Below are 17,614 nucleotides of genomic sequence, written 5' to 3'. Positions count from 1 at the left end.
GACCTCGAGGACGAATACGGACATGAATACGGTTTTTAACTTGGAGCCGTCATTTTCAAACGCACGGCACGTTGCAGACGATGATGATAAGATGATGAGTGAGCTTACAGCATTTTCAACAACATACCTGGGTTCTTCGTATAGTTGTTTTCCTCTCTCGCTGTAAAACGTTTCGCACTTTCAAACAATATGCTTCTGCACTATAGAGAACTATATTCCACACCAACTAACCCAATCAGTCACATTACTCTTTCACCCGCCACAAAATCTTTCAAAATTGGCGCGCTTATAGCTCCGAAGAAACAAAAGAAAATAATATTTGTTTTCTCAAGAATATCGATTTAAGAATAAACTCGCTGCATACAATTTATTATTCTTTTTAGTTTTGGACCTGAATGTGGGTTTCTGCAATGCAGTGTTATTGTTAAAAATGTGTAGCTCTGCACCTGTGAACCTCAACCTGACATGTTCACACTTGCCCGCGAAACTCGTGTGAGTTTTCAAGCTGACAGCGCAGCAGGACTGCTAGTTGCTGCAAGCTGAAATGTTACTGCGATGTTGACAAAACCTTTAAAAAACGAGCTGGCGTGGACCTCTCCGAACGTGCTTGCTGCCTCCTACGCACAACAACGCCGATTACACACAGCTTGCGGGGTGCGCAAGTAAGTTGATACGAGCGGCCAGCCGCATTCACTGTGCTGAAGTTGCCTGACCATTTACCTTGCAGCATTACGTCATCGTTCTTCGGCAGCAAAGCGTGATTTTTGGTTCTCATTTGCTTCTTTCGATGTGCTCTTCGTGTGTTTTGTTAGCTAAAGTTGAAAGTGAAGTACTGGTAAGCAATATCGTAAGTGACTGAAGGCCGGCACATGGCTGCACTCAATCGTATGTCTGCTCAGAAATTACAACGCGCTTTTCATTTTTCATTTACTGTATTTAGCTTGTATTCTGTTCGTGTTATTGCTATGCTGTTATTGCTACGCCTGAATGTTTTTCTTCATGAGCTTGCTTTTGTTGGCATGCAAAGTGATTTTGAAACTATGGAAAAACTGCGCAGCGCTGTCGTATTTGTGCGTGCATTGTACTGGAGCATGGAACGCACGTTTAGGGGAGTAGATGCCGCCAGAGAGGCTGGTGACCAGCTAAGTTTGATGAAAAACAGGAACTTGCGGTCACACTAGCATGTGTTAATGCTATGTTAATATTATACGAAATCCTGCAGCTCTGTGAGAACAGAGCAAACCTAAAATATGATGCTCACGGTGGCTTAGCTTCCAGGTGAATGGCCACTCTCACTTCTGAGCCAAAATTCCTGATGCTACCTTGTGATGTTTGCAAAATTCTGGCGGTTTATTGAATTTGAACTTCTCTGCATTCGAAACTTGTAAGTTGCCTGCACTGTAGTCGCAGCAGAATAATAGTGCGTCACAAAATTGTCAGCTTTAAAGAATGTTTTGTCTTAAATAGAATCTACTATCACTGGTTCTTTGTTTCTTAGCCGTATGGTGCCCCATACTACCATAGGGAGCATGAATGACGGGAACTTATCCCACCGTAGAAGTTAGCTGTGAGATATTCATTTAGGAAGTTCTTGAAACTGAATAGTTTATTTCTTTCTTTTTTTTCAGTTGCCCTCTCTTCTCCACACCATTTTCTTTGCAAAGGCAATGTTCAAACACTCATGGTCAGAATTTAATGAATATTCACACCAACTCTTCAAGGCTTGCTAATAGACAAAGCAGGTGCAGCTACACTTGAGTGCGGAATCTTGCCTGAGCTTTTGGGTTAAGTTGAATAATGGTATCTTCCAATCAACATCATTAACTAGCCTGCTCCTCACTGAACACACGTGTCGTAAGCCTGTCGGGTACCACAGTTGCTGCAGTGGTATTGCTGCTGCTGTGCGCTCGTGTTGCAGCACGAGGTCATTGATTTCCACCAGCAGCGACTGCAATACGATGGGAGCCAAATGCACAAATGCCTTTGTGAAATGCCCTTAAGTACTGACGCAACATTTGTGACAAATTTTTACCCGTTCAGTGAAGGTCCAAACTTTCTGAACTTTAGAAAAATATAGCAGGCATCATAGCATCCTGAACAATTTACCATAATACCTGTTGTTCCTACGAAGCAGTTTTGGTTTCGGTGCCAAGGATGTGGTTGCATCGTGACATGCACTGGCCCACTCAGTTCCTGCAATTGCTGTTGCTTGCCGCCTGCATGCATAGCCGAAAGACACGTCCACAGCACTCTTGTTCATGTTTTTGTGAACGGGATCATACCTGCCATCATAGATACAATGCTTACCTACTCCTTACGAAGAAGAGAAGAGAAATAAGACAATATTGTTATGAAAAAGGGAAGTAGAGAGGAACCAGATGACAGATTGCAATGGCCAAAACAAAATGACGACAAAGAATAGAGTATGGCAGTAGGAACAGATAAAATTGCCACAGGTCGCACTGGTTCTAATAAAGTATGAAAAGATAAATGGTATCGTGATTGAAGAGAAATTTAAAAAAGTTTGTTTACTTTGGCTCAGGTTAAAGAACACTATGGGGTGTCTTTCATAGCCCCCAGCGTTGTTTTGGGACTTTCCGAATCAACCAGCCCTCCTACACTGCTTGGTGCCTCCAGAGAACAGGAGCATACTTGCAGGGCCTAATGGTCGGAGGGAACAGCAAACCCAGTGGCACCTTTCGCTTCCTCTAACCTAACCTTGTCCATGATATGCCCCCTTCATCTGCGCACCCTTCCACTGTGAAGTGGCGTACTTGTAGAAGGTCAGCCGGTTTCTCTCTGGGGGTCTCGCCGGCGACGGGCTTTGCACTAGATGACTCCCAGCCTGGTGCCACGGCTGGTCTATCCAAGCGCTGCGTCTGTGCTTTCAGCCAGCGCCCCTTTGGCTCTGTGCAGCAATTTGCAGTGCCGGTATCTGGACCAGCCAACATCCCTTTCAGTGCAGTGTTGTGGCATCGTCTGGTTTTATTTGTATTCTTACCAGGGACAAATGGTTAAGGCACCTACAAAAAGCCATTAATTTGTAGTTTCTCCTATTCTGGTGGCGTTTCTCTTTTTACTCATCTTGAACTTAATGAGGTGTCCATTCCTTAAATGTACACAAAGCATCTCTTTATAAATTGCTACAGGAAGGTAAATGCAATCAATGTTCTTAAGGGATTAGGCTTAGCAGGAAGGTTCTGAAATTTGTAGGCCATGGATGGATTTGACTGATGCAAGATTGGGGCAATTGGAGACTTCTTAAAGAGGTCTGACAGATGTTTAGATATTTAAGCAATGTGCACATGCACAGGGATGTGCTGATTTCACTAAAAATGTTTTAAAAAAAGATATTGCACTTACTACGGCACTGTATTTGCTCAAATTTTGCAAAACGATCACATTTTGAAGTCTAGGTCGTTCAGTGTAGCATTTAGCACGGTCAGTTTATGCGTGCACCGTTATGGCAGCAGCTTGCGTCCCTGTTAACGAAGGCAACATTGCATTTTCGTTTTTTTAAAGACCAGGCAGATGGCTGTGCCAAGTGTCACACTGAATGTCACAGACTCCAAAATGCAATCTTTCTGCGGAGTTGGAGCAATCACAGTGAATTCGTCAGCGCAAAATCCTTTCAAACACTTTAAATGAAATGTGCACATCCCGGTATTACAGCCAGCCTTTTTAAAAAAAGTACTTGCATAAAAATCTTTTTTTGCATTACTTTCGGTAGCTGTAGACACATTATTTATGGTGCGAAGCCTCAACTCTGAAAAGCGCAACAAATAATCATTTATACCTACTTTTGATGCAACCATTTCAAAATGCATGCCAGGTGCAGTGTGGCTTTGAATGTGAAGCCAGAGGCTGTACGTACCTGCAGAACCAGAGGTGGCAGTCAAATGATATCACACACCATTTGAGTGCATACACCAGTCAGCCCCCACTGTATAGGTTGGAGGCCAGACATTGACTGTGGTGCCATAAGGTGGCATCACGTTGCTAAATTTATCTCTTTGCTCATCTTTAGTCTGCACTTTGTTGCATTCTACATTGGTTAAAGGAATACTAAAAAGAAATTCTGAACAGGTCTAGCTGATCAAATATTTTGGAACAATTTTTATAAATTTTGTGGTCAGATATTAACCACTAGATGGAAGAATGAAGGTCAAAGTTGCATTTCCAGAATTTTCTGCCAAAATCCCAGTGCCAGTATGTCAGTGTGACTTCATGAATTTAGGCTTCTTCTCATGTTTGGGCTGTTGCGGTGAACTAAATGTGATTGACACTTGTTTGGTTCAGTCCTTCGCTAATTTAGAATGCAGTCTAGCTCACCTTTACCAATAAAAAATTAGCTAGGCCTGATCAACCACAGTCAAACTATACACCACAAAACTAGTGCAGATCTTCAAGGCGGTGACAGTGCCACCTGTTTTTCATTTTTGCAACTTTTTCTTGCCTTACGAAGCCGGCTCTTGTGGTAGAAGTGGTTATTTAAGGGTTGTCACAGGGCAATTCACCCGAAATGCTACCCAAATTCCTTTTCTCCTGATTATCCCTCTAACCTTTCAGTGCCAGGTTTTTTTTTCTAGGATATTATAAAATGAACACAATGGTTTATTTTTGGTTGTGCAGAAATTAAAAAATGACACAGATATAATGCCAAATGCTCTCTTGGTGTGGTCAAAAAAGCTCAGCAGGACATAAGCATGTAAACGTACCGATACGTCAGGGGCGCTGAAAGGGTAGGACTGTGTTCCACTGCTGCCTTTGTAGGAGTCCCTCTTACATTCCGTATTCCATTGAGCACTCAATAAAGGCACTTGGTTTTCAGTGGGATGGTCATGATCAGTCGAAGCAGTGCTACACTTGGCGAGCATTTTGAATTGATCACACTAAAAGGTGTAAAAGGGTGTTTTGTGCACTCCTGAGGGATTGATGCTTCATAGGGAAATAAGCGTGTCCATTGCCATCCAGTGGAAATAATTAAGCCACAAATTTTCATCTTGTACTCTTAAGTCCACTTCTGTAACACTGAGTAAGCATGTGTAACACAGCCATACTCGTTTCGAATATCACTTTTTAGCATACCGCAATGTCCGCAGGTATCTCGGTAATGCCCGTCGCCTGTGAGATGTATACATCAAGCCCCCAGTCTATCTCACGCACGTATTTCAGCAGCAGGTTGGCTGTCAGTCGATCCTGAAATGTTGTGCCTCAGTGCAGTGTATCACTACGTTTGCATATTGTGGTCGTGTGGCCGAGCACCGCTGTCGAGGATGGACCCATTGGACCTATTCTCCCAGAAGGAGCATTCTTATTGCAGTTCGATTCCTGTGCGCAGTCGCCTCCGTCCCCCTCCTTTACCAGAGCACCCAGTGACCTGGGAAATTCTGAGCATCTGGAAAAGTCATGAAATTGTCAGGGAATTTCTTGTTTCAAGAAATAAAGTTAGGAGAAAATGAATAATTCTTTATGTGCCTTGGACAAGCAGAATTCATCCTCATGTTTCTGGTGAAAACTACCAAGGATGAGCTCAGCTCATTAAAAATACTTTGCGTTTTCTAGCAGTGTCATGGGCGATCCTAGTTTTGTCTCGGAACTTAGTCATGCTTTGGTAGGCGCCAGCACACAATGCATAGGACAGCACAAGCAAAAGCAAATTCTTTCTAAGGAAGTAAAACGTGTTGTCATCTGGAGTCTTTAAAGATGAGCATTTTCAGTCAGAATTCGGTACAGTAGCATGCCACTGAAGGCATTGAACTGTAAATTCATGTAGGTCAGCTCCCTCCAAAGCTGTTAAGACTTTTTGCTGCACCACAATTTAGCTTTCCTGCACAATAATTTTGTTTTCAATCACCATAATAAAGGGAGTGATTCGTAAGTTACGTGCAGCCTTGGCTTCTGCCTCAATGCAAGAGCATGCTCAGCCCCTGCACGTACTTGCAAGACAGTGCGACCTTCTATTGCAGTAGTTTATACAGGGCCTGCCGTTTGTGAAGCATCTTGAATTCTGTGGGGAAGAACATTGATAGTGCAAAGGGCGACCTGGCTTGTGGGCTATGCGCCAACAACAAACCAAGATGTATAGTTCACTGCAAAGCAGGTTCTTTTTCCTTTGTTTTTCCACAAGTGTTTATGTCGCATTGGGGCTGCATTATATGTAATCAATAAAAGCGTTATTACAAACAGTTTTTATTAGTTTAACCAAGCCAGTAGATTGAGCTGTATGTACACTCGCCCACAAGATATTGCGGGGTGCACGAGCGCGTGGCGAAATGACCCTCCTCCCCTCCAAGCGGGGTACCCCTGGTGTCGAGACCGACGCCTGCACACATGCGCGTCCCTCCGAGACTGCAAGCGTGCATGTTTCTGTGCTTCCCTCCTGCGCGCCAGCAATATCCGAATGTAGACGCGAGGTGTGCCTCTTGCGTTTGGCGCTGTGGCGGCTTTGACGGGCAAAACTTCGTTTATACAACGGAAATCAAGAGTTCATTTTCGTCTTGCCTGTCTCCTTCTATAGAGCGCCTTTTCTGCCACGCTCTTCTACGAGAGAAAGCCCCGTTCGTAAAAAGACGCAAACAAAGAAGATTGGCCACGAAAAGGTGCAGCGCAGCAAAAAAAAAAAAAAGAATGCTTGTTGCATCCGCCGTGCACCAGGCCCTATGCGTCAGCGCTCATGACTGTACAAAAAGCGTCCGCAGCGGCGTGCGCAAGCTCACGCTTTGCATAGTTGTGCCCGTCGAAGTCGCTGCAGCGCTAATCGCTAGAGGGGCACCTCGTGGCTACATTCGGATATCGCCGGCGAGCAAGGAGTAAGCGCGGAAACATGCACGTTTGCAGTCTCGGAGGGACACGCATGCATGCAGGCATCGGTCTTGACACCAGGGCTTCCCCGCTAGCAGGGGAGGAGAGCCGTTTCGCCACACGTTCGCGCACCCCGCAATATTTTGTGGGCAAGTGTACATGGGGCAACATTATGTGGACACCATAGGTAGAAGAAGGGTTTGGACAAACTAAAGCACATTTCGGCTGCCGTGATTACTGCACGAATGCGCTTTGTTACAATATTAAGTGAAATCTGTTTGGCATATGTATGCCATGTTCATCGGCTACTATATGGTGTTGCTATGTGCCATAAGCTCAACCTTCTGTGACAGAGGCAGCGTCTGCTTCAGTTCTGAAGAAGGTATTTTCTTGAAAAAATGGCCACACACAGCATAAATTTCCAATCTAAGTGTGCAGCGTTTAGTTGGGAAACAAAATAGGGACAATTACGTGGGAGTGTGTTGAAAGCTGCATGTCCAGTGCTTTCATATGGGAAAAATGATGTCAGCACATCAGTTGCCCTCCAGACCACGCAATGCATTCATTGAAGAGGTATTGTGGATCAAAGACGATGGGTAAATGTGTGAAGCTGCTGCTTATGGCTCCGGGCAGTGCCCTCAGCCTTATTATTAGCCTTTAGAGGCACATCAGGGACTCCCTCAGCTATTGTTTCTATAGCGTCAACGCTTCAGGTTCCCACTTGCCTTCACTGTCATGGCTGGCATAACTTTTTGACTTCATGGAAACAGCATTCGCTTCTCATGTAGCTAGCAGCATCGCCTCGTCCAACTCTGCGGATTCAGGCCTCCAGTTGAGCAGAATAGCAAATGTCAATTACGGCTGCCAATGTTCAACATAATGGAACTAGTGATTTGTGTTAAGGAGCTTTCATTTGCATTGGGTCTATGGAAAACCAACCAGATGTTCAGACACTGTTCCTCCCAATTAAACATGGGTTCTGCTTAGCTCTTAGTACTTGTACTTGGTACCTTGTTCTTGTACTTAGCACAATGAACAGAAACTCATTTCATACATATAACATAGAGAAATGCTAGTTATAATTTTTTTCATTCGTGATTTTCTATCAAGGCACTGCAATGTTAGGGCATAGTGCAGCAGCTGTGAGGGCGTAAGTACAGTTTATCTTAAAGCAATAATGACCAACTGACCATTGCCGACAACAGCTGACCGGCCATTACATTTTTGCAAGATGCTGTACGTTGCAATGTCTTGCGATGCTTGTAGAAGACTGCAATTTTGGCATTTCATATAACAGAATGGATATTCTTGTGCTTCTCGTAAAAACAGGCTGAGCTGATGACAAAAGCAGCTGCTGAGGATCTCAGCTTGGGTGGGATCGGCAGCCATGATCTCCTAAACACAGTGCCAAGTACTTGACATACTCTGGGCTTAACTTCAAGACCAATCGCATCCTTGACTGCCAACAGTTCCCGGTTCGAAAGGTAAGCGAAAAGCAATGGCATGAAAGAAGTTAATCAGTTTCTCAAGGTCAAAACCTGTGTGTGCTTACGCAGTCAGACACTCTGCCTAACAGTAATGCTATGGAGTAGGAAAGCCAAGAGAAGCGCATGAGGAAGCTAGGGGAGTGCGGTGAAAATGTCTGGTTCTTCACCTTGGGTAATCTTAGGCCCGTATTCGCAAACTGATCTTAACACAATCAGGCTCACTTTTATAAGTCTAAGAAAAGTAGAAGTAAAGACCAAGCTGCATTTCAGAAGCATGCGTCATCGTTTCAATAGGTAGCCTTATAGAAGGTGGCCTTGTCAACGTAAGGGACGACCATGGGAATGATGCTTTTCTTTACATTTATTTTTTTGTTTGGCCTCAGTTGTTGAGCACGTGTTGATGGGCGAGTTGGTTATACATGATTACAACGAAGGCACCACCAAATAACAATGGACGAAGGAAGACAACACGGGACAACCACGTAGGCGCATTAACAACTGAGCGATTTATTCCCTTGTCAAGAAATAAAACGCTCGGTTGTTGGTGCACCTACATGGTTGTCCCGTGTTGCCTTCCTTCGTCCGTTGTGTTATTTTGGCGCCTTTGTTGTAAACTCAGTTTTTGGTTTATTAAATTAAAAGTAGCTGCTTGCTGCAAAAAACATGAAATATAAATGGTGGAATGCACTTTATTACGTGCTATCCGAAAGCAGCGCAAATAACCTAACTTAGGCGTTGTTTTTCATTTGGCAACATTTTTTTTGCCCGTTCATGGTGCTAGTGTACTACAAATAGTCATATCATGAGAAGCCAACAAGGACACCAAGGAAAACAGGGGAAATTACTTGTACTTACCAATTTAATTAAAGAAATGATAAAAATAATGGCTGGGAAAGTGGATGAAAAAGCAACTTGTTGCAGGTGGGGAATTACCCCACGTCTTGGCAGTAAGTGTGCGATGCTCTTAAAGTATTGTACGCCTCCATCAAAATGCAGCACCCATGGCCGGAATTTGATCCCACGACCTTGCGCTTAGCAGCCCAACACCATAGCCACTAACAGCCACGAAGGTTAGAATAGACCTAGTTAACGACAGTACTGAAGCAAAGGAATGGTGCCTCACCAGATACATGTATAGTGCTATGTTTGTTCAAGGAGATAAGTGGCATGCAAAAGCACGACTTGTAGTTTCAATTTGTAAGACTTTCTCTTTTTTTTTTCTTCTTTTTTTTTTTTTTTTTTTTTTTGCCCGGCTCGAGTTAGTCGTCTTACAGGCTGGCTAAAAGCTTACTGGCCTCATGGGGTCACACCTAATGATAATGTGACCCCTGCATTGCTAATGTCACTTCTCTTCAGTCATTGTGTATTTAAGCCTAGAATGACCAGGACACATTGGTGCGCCTTTCAGTGCCAGTATACAAAAGTAATATAATGTCATCAGTGCATTGACTTGTCATCACTGCAGAAAACAAAGTTCCTATTGTCGACAGAAAAAAAATGAGCAAGTGTCTGCAATGGTATGGTCAGTCCATTAACTTCTATTCTGCATTGTTTTACAATTGCTTTTTCTGATCGCTGAGTGATATATCTGATGAGCTGACTAAATGGTGACATCACGCTTCAAGGCTGAAACTTCGCCCAATTCTACCGGCGTCATTCAAATGTCAAGCTTCCTCAGCAGCTCAACAGCTGTGGGGTTTAATGTCACTTTTTCCAGTGTGCTATCTCTCCTTGAATATTTGACTAAGAAACTCCGGTTCTGGTACAGTGAAACCTCGTTAAACCGTAGCTTGCCGGAGCTCAGAAAAAGTACGTACTAAACGGTAGTACTGTTTAACCAAAATAGCATGAGATCAACCACTTACCTGTCAAAAACGGAACTCAAAGAGAGTGCGATGAAAGGGAAAGAAAGCATGCAGTATTTATTTCGCATGCAGTATTTCGTTTGATGCCGCGGCGGCCTAGCACGACGACGGCGGCCTCAAACTTACTGAAAATGCATGCCAGCTTTACAGCCAGCCCCCTCTTCTCAGCACACACTCGCATGGCAGATTCCTCGTTAGCGTTACGTATTCTCCGTGCATGCGCGCAGTAGTGCTGCAGAAGTCCCGGGGCGCCTTTTTCATTGCCGGGTGCCGGATTTTGGAATACTTTTCGTTTGGAATAGAGTTACGTTATCGCGCCCCTGTTCTCGTCGCGACGATTGAATTCATGAGGCTGACGTAACGCGCAGCTTATGCCACTGTTGGGCCTGAATCGCCTATGCTGTCACATTCCGTGTCGTCCTCATCACTGTCGATAGTCGACACTTCGGCAACAACAGAGGCAACGATGGCGAAAAGTTGCACCTCGTAGCCGACATGTCTTCACGGTCGCAGCAGTGCTGCCGAGTAACTTCGCATTCCAAATGCCACACACCGTAGTCAACAGCAGATCCCTGTCGTGTGCCAGCGCCGACTTTTTGATATCGCGTTTGATAGCACGGACAATGTCTAATTTTTCTTCTATGCTGAGCACCCGGCATATTTTTTATCCGAGCTTCAGCACAATGCGAGTCCTCGCTTGCACGACGCCATAACGCTCTCTGGCACGGCGTCAAAATGATCTTGATGTGGCTTCACACACAAACAGGGTGCTTGGAGGCCGTTCTGATCTCTGAGGCTCGTTGTTCTGCCGGGCCGCCCAATGGAGACGACGCACCGCCGTGTTTTCACAACGAAAAGTTGAAACGCTATGTTTTAACCGATGCGTATGCAATAAGCTGGTACGGTTTATACGGATACAAAAGACATTATGGGCCTCTTCGATTTTCGGAGTTCTGGCAGCCAGATGGCAGCCAGCTAGTTCCGGTTCTGACAGGAAGTCACGTGGGCTGGGATCCCAAGACAACCCGAAACTGCCCGAAGTTTGCAAAATTGAACGCTGGTCAGCTGGCCAAATGTAAACATGCTACCAGCATGGCAGCGCCCAGCGAGGCTGGCGCGCGCTCGGCGTAGTCGGCCCATTTATGTGTTGTCAGCTTGAAAATACATAGTTGCATTCAGGAATCTGATCACTTTCGCGCGACTTGGCGCAGGACGCGTAATGGGCCAACCTTGCCTTGCGCAGTGCAACCGATGGCCTCCGACGCGGCGGATGACAAGACGCGAAATCGTGATTGTATACTCGAAAGCGATACGTAGCTGGAGGATCCCAGCTCGCAGCGATCACATCGCCCACCGGTGACATTCATGAGTTGGCGCTGTGTCATCACAAGACATGAAAAAGCCGGTTATCGGGTACGTCTCATATGCATAAAATTTCGCGCCGACCTGTTTGGGTTTCGATTTCAGAAAGTTTGTTGTGGCTGATGGTGCTCCTCATTTTGACCCTAAGGAGCTGGGGACGTGGCTGGCGCATGAAAATGCACGTCACCTGTGACCAGCAAAACGTTTCACACGAAAAACAACATTGGTCACAATCATGAGAGCAATAAGCCAACGTACGTGTATCTAATGTACCGAGTGCAATCAGTGTATTCTTAGATCAACGGCCTGCAGTTGGAACACATACCGGTTTCGAGCTGCCACCTAAGCATACAACGGAGAGACAGAGCGAACACGGGCTAACTGCAAAGCCTTCGCTAATTACAGAGAAAGGAGATGCTATACATATGCGAGATATGTGGAAAGGAACGCCACCAGAGAAAGACGAACCCAAAATGTACCGCAATGCGTGAATGAGAGTCTACAACTTGCGTGGAACACGATGCAGATAACATGCACACATGAGAGCGCGGCGCGCCGTTCACCGCCGCGAAGAAGCAATCGGGAGACACACACACACAAAAGCTTCAAACGGTTCACCACGGCCCCTATCAGATCGCTTCGCCGTGTGGAACGGAGCATTAGCACCTAAAAAGGTAACGCTAGAAGTAAAAAAATCCGAAGATGACCGTAGCGAGGTAAATGTAAGTCTACAAGCGCCTGCGTTGCAATCCGTGAAGTACTCGCAAAGATGGGGGCAAGCGCCCATCGCCTCTTTTAGTCGTCTGCTAGCCAGAGAACTTCCAGAGAGCAGCCAGACCAAAATCGTCCTGGCAGGTTCTGGCAGCCTGCGGGTAGCCAGAACCGTCCAGCCCAAGCAAAACGAACGCCCGGCGGAAGTGCGTCGCGCGGTGGGTGGAGCAACCCAAGAAAACGAAGACGCTCCGGCTGGCTCTGGCAGCCCGCGGGTAGCTAGAAGTGGAAAATCGAAGAAGCCCTATGTTCAGTGGCCGCTGAGTTGGGGATTTGACTTTACTACTTTTAAAACAAAACTACTGTTTAAGCAGGTACGGTTTAACGAGGTTTTACTGTACTTGGTGAGAGCGCATCTAAGCCAAGACCACATTGAGAACTTATTCGATATTGTGTACCAATTATCCAGTTGCAATGACCGCTGTTAGGACGGGCCTGTATGGTGAACAATTTACGTCGTGCCACCAAAGCCATGGCAAAACACTGTGCGTTTTAAATACAGCGAGCTGCCTGCATCTGTTAAAGGAACACCTAGGAGGCTGCCGGGGTGAAAGGAGATTAGTCTTCTTGTGCGCATTCTCGCCTCCTTCCCCAGGGCGGGCATGATGCCCTGATGTCTGCGTAGGCTCACCAATGTTGTCTCCGTTTAGTGTGCAAGGCAGTTTAGCTTTGTGTGTGCATTCCTTCTTTTTCTTCCTCGGTGAGGGAGAAAGGAGCGACAAGTGTGCCTCACAATCAGAAAGCGGTTTTGGCACGTAACCCCCCCCCCCCTTTTTTTTTTCTCCTTGGTGAGGGAGACTTTGCGGTGCCCATGTGTGCGTGTCAGTGCCTTTATCTTTGCTGGCCCAGTGGCAGTTAGAAAGTCCATTGAACTGTCTTTCATTACTGAGCAACGGCCGCAAGTGTGGAGTGTGCGCTCTCTCCTCCTGTATGAGGATGTTCCAAAGACTATGAAAGATGCCCCTGCCAACATATTTCAGCCTTCAGCTTTTGAGCAAGCTTGGCTGTGTCGCTCTCTGTGAGGAAGCTAGTAGAGCTGATGCCGCCATTATGATATAGTGAAAATTTTGTTCGTTACATTGCTGCCTTGTCTATTGCTTGGCCCCTTTGGGACTCATGAGCCACTGCAAATTGCAGTCAGTGGCACGATTCTTGACGCTTGGGCGCACCTCTTGAAGCAACTGGTGCCATCATTGCGATCCTTCAACCACTAGTCAACCTTCAGACTGCTGGGCCCATGCTACCTCCACTGTCCTGGGTTAACCATCATAAGTGTCTTTAACAGGAGGTCCCGGTACAGTCTTTGACTATAGGACCTCATGTATACTACGCCCATGTAATTTTTACCAATAAGTAAGTTATTAAATTATGAACCGTTCTTGAAGGGCTCCTGAAACAGTTTGGACAAATTTTGTAGACTCGTAGGGTACAGCTAAAGTTAATCATTCGCACCACAATTTGTGTGAAACGTCTCATATTAAAAGAGCTACGGATGATTACAAGTTACCCTGCTCCATAGTCATGCATTTTCTCCTCAACTCGTTCGCCGAGTGATCGGGCCTAAGCTCCGCCTTCACTGGCTCTGCGTCGTGATGGCACGTCATGTCGTCGACTTCCAGTTCTCTTGGAGCGAGCACGCGACGCTTCACCAAACTCTGCCAGCCGCTTGGCAGTCGACCCCAAGCGAGAGCTATCGAAGCAGCATGCGTTGCGAGCATTCTGTCGCAGCGCCGAATGTGTCTGGTGTTCTGGTAACCACAGGCAAACTGGCTGTTTCGACGGATGGCTGGAGGCATAAACTCAAGCTGATAAAGAAACTTTAGCGTAGACGTATGTGAGAGGCCTGATCAGTCTGCACGGTCCAGCCACCCGTTGGCGCAGAGCTTAACCAGCCAAACAAAGCGCAAATATTGCTCTAACCAAGTGTAAAACATTTTAAGCATTTACAAAAACAATGTGTTAATGATTGCGCTCCTGCAAAAAATTTACATCAGCAGCAAAGAAGAGTACAATTCATTACTACTACTGTGTGTCGTTGAACTCTGTGCCACCAGGTGGCTACACCATGCAGACCATTCACGTTTGCGCTTCTGCATATACCGTGAAACGGCACCAAACGGCCAGGCCCTATTCCCTTGCGCTTGCATTTACCCGAATACCGCACTCGCGAAACGCTATTGTGGTAGTAATCCTCCGGTGTAAAGTGACTGCCGCAAATGCGCAAATCCTGGTGCCGATCAGATACCGATAGTCCGATGCGCTGCAGCCACTTTGCTCGTCTGCAGCCTTGCAGAGGGACACAATGTCGCAGCTTGACATATTGCCAGTTGCTAGGTTTGCAGTCCACAACGCAGCAAAGTCGAATTTTGGTGCTCGCGAAAAGACTGAGACCGACTGTGACCGCAGAGCTCTCGTCAAAATGGAGCACGTTGTAACACGAGCAGACGACGCTTGCTGTGTTCTGAAAGTGCTTAAGTGTAGTGAGAAATTGTTCTTGTGCATTCTCTTACTGTTACTTTCTTTTTATAGAAACAAATTAACTAACATTCCAACTATTACGAGCATCATTTGTTCACCATAAAGGTGGGAAAGTTATTGATGATGTGCGCTGGGCAGCCGATCGGATAGCTTGCCCTACTGATGTCAATTGGGTGATTCACGTCATATGTGTAGGGGTGGCTGAAAATTCTGCCGAGCAGTGTGCTGCGATCAGCAGCGATGTACATTTTTAAAACCTTATAATAAATTACACGCTTTATGCAGAGCACTTAGATGTGTCAATTAATGAACAGAAGGACTTACTCTAACGACTCAGTACGTTTGTAACAAATCGTTTCAGGGTCCCTTTAAAGCGCCCCACACCAGGTCTGGCCATTTTGAACTGACAAGCGCAGAGCATACAATGCGTGGCAACGATCGTGCTTGCAAAGAATTACATCGCTATGCGCCTCGGAAAGCTCTGAAATTTCAATACGAACACCGTTTTCTCTTCCTCGCAGCCGCTGTGCTCCAAGCCGGACGGTCATGTACTCGGGTCCGCAGTGTGAGATCGCTCGTGGTGACACGTGACTTCGAGAATTATTCAAAGCACCATCTGTTATTTGTGTGATGTGTTGCTTCAATTGACGAATTGAATTTTAGAGAAATAATAAAACACAAACGGAATGTCTGCTTGTTTTTGGTTTTATTTCGCACCGAAGCAAGTGATGTACTTCCCCTTCGTCTGCTTGTTCCCACGGTCGTGCAGGCACCGAAACAATGCATTTTCTATCATGTTGCAGTGCGCGATCATGCTCTGTGATCGATACGCTTGTTCTGCCTCAATATTCGGTGTAGCACAGAATTATACCGCCAGTCGTGTCCTTGAGCATGACGCGCAAATGAAACAACAGCTCGTGCGTGATGCTGTCGGCGGAAGTGCTTGGCGCCGAAAACAATAAGCTAGGAGAAAAAAAAAAAGCTGGGCCCTTGACGTATGCGTCACGCGATCCTCGAGGTCTGGTATGGGAGAACGCAGGGAAGGAATTACGCTTACGGAGGCTAGACGGGGCGAGTGGAGAGAGTCTTGCTTGGTAGTGGAGCCCGCCTGCTGAAATCATGGGTTTGCGGCACTGAAATATTTCTGTCTCTGCTATTAATGAGCCGATTTGAAAAATTTTTGCAGAACGCTCCCTAGAGGACATGTAACAACTTGCAGCATATGAACAAAATTTGCTATGAGGCCTGGTGAGGGGCCCTTCAACATTGCCCAACTACGGAGTAGTTCTTGATAAGTCGAGTGCTTGCGCTTGTACTGCTTGGAAAAACCAGCGATAGGAGTTTGTGCGGAGCGCATTATACTGACGGTGCTCCTAGATACCAGTGCCGCCGCATATAACCCAACTCAAAAGATTTGTAAGCAACTCTTGAATAATGTATTTCACTGGGAAACCCTGATGAATTAGACATTGCCATCTGCCAGGAACCCAGTGCATTTCCCATCAAGCATTCTAGTTTAGCCAAGAAAACCAGTGATGCAAGCCTTCTTAATCACATGGCTGGGTATGTTGCAAGAAAGTAAGTGAAAAAACTGGCTGTTGCACGAGCTGTGTGGTGCTGCTCATACCAGCGTCACGAGACAAACACATCTGTACTCAAAGTTCACAGCAACGTGCAATGAGGGAGGTTTGCTCTATCCCTCTAGGCAACTTTTTGAATTTGTGAGCTATTTGGAGGTTGTTTTCACAAGCTGCTTCAGTTCAAATCAATCATGCTTACAGAATTTTGGATGTGTTGTCGCATGTCAGGGTTAAAGAACAGACCTTTGGCGGCATTGAGCATTTGGAAACAGTGAAAGCTAACTTGGTAAAACTCTGTTGTTATGCAGCTCCACATTTTATTTGATGTTGTCAATAGTTCCAAAGAGGAGCGATGCAAAATGGTGCAGCACTTGAGTCATAACGTGCACCTAATGTCATTGGGTTTGAGAGACTGCAAATATGGTATGACTACCGGCCTCTTGTGATCATTATTTCTTTGTTGGGCTTCCTTGATCAGTTTAACCTTGCATGACAGAATTGCGCGTTCTGTGACTCATGATGGTGTAGCCTTCTATGGGTGTGACGATTTGTGAAGTCTTGTGATGACTTGCCCTGATGCTTTCTTGTACGTATTTATTTCGTGCAACTTGCCAATAAACCAGTTGGGAGTCAGCGATCTGACCGGCTCGGCTTGTTTCTTGCTTTGTATGTTGCGCTGTGCCAGTTCTAGGATGTAATACCAACTCGCCCAATCTTCAACCTTAGTGAACCCTATGGGTAGCTTTTCCTCTAGAGTCAGTATAGTTTTCCTCCTCGCCCGATGATAAGATCTGTAGATCGTTTTTTCGTAGGCGCCGCCATATTGTGAACGCAGTGGCGCCGCCTATGAGCAACGCCATACTGGCTTGGGTGAAAGCGGTCTTTTGCATGGCAGCTAGGTATACGCTAGGCGGTAGGTTCTGGTGTATGTTTTAGCTGTTATGCGGTCTGTTTAGTATGACGTGCGTCTTCTACGTGGTAAACGGTTGTGTGAGACGTGCTGAAGTGGTTTGAGGCGTCATGGCCGGAATTTCTGCTGGCGTTGAGGTGGACGGAACACGCAGCTCGATGTGTGCGCGCATATTTGAGCCTGCGATCAGCCTCGGAGATCAATTGTGTATTTCTGAATGTTCCAATCACTAATGTTACATTATTGCAGTATGATCCTCTATTTCTAAGCTGTGGTTTAGGAGCCATGAAACATACTCGACGGTCGTAACAGCGTGGGTACCGTTGTGCTACGATAGGTGTGATGTTATACTTTGAC

General features: G+C 45.9%; 1 long non-coding RNA gene across 1 annotated transcript; it reads left to right on the top strand.

Annotated features, from left to right (window-relative positions):
• Window positions 1-461: 461 nt before the first annotated feature.
• LOC142591051 (uncharacterized) lies at window positions 462-15,644 on the top strand. The gene is made up of 3 exons (XR_012830319.1): window positions 462-662; window positions 8,134-8,288; window positions 15,289-15,644. It is a non-coding gene; the product is annotated as an uncharacterized LOC142591051 (long non-coding RNA).
• The last annotated feature ends 1,970 nt before the right edge of the window (window positions 15,645-17,614 follow it).

Source organism: Dermacentor variabilis, chromosome 8 (genome assembly GCF_050947875.1).
Source record: "Dermacentor variabilis isolate Ectoservices chromosome 8, ASM5094787v1, whole genome shotgun sequence".
In the NCBI taxonomy this organism is placed as follows: Eukaryota; Metazoa; Arthropoda; class Arachnida; order Ixodida; family Ixodidae; genus Dermacentor; species Dermacentor variabilis.
Note: the sequence above shows the minus strand (reverse complement) of the source record. Positions and strands in the feature narration are given on the sequence as shown.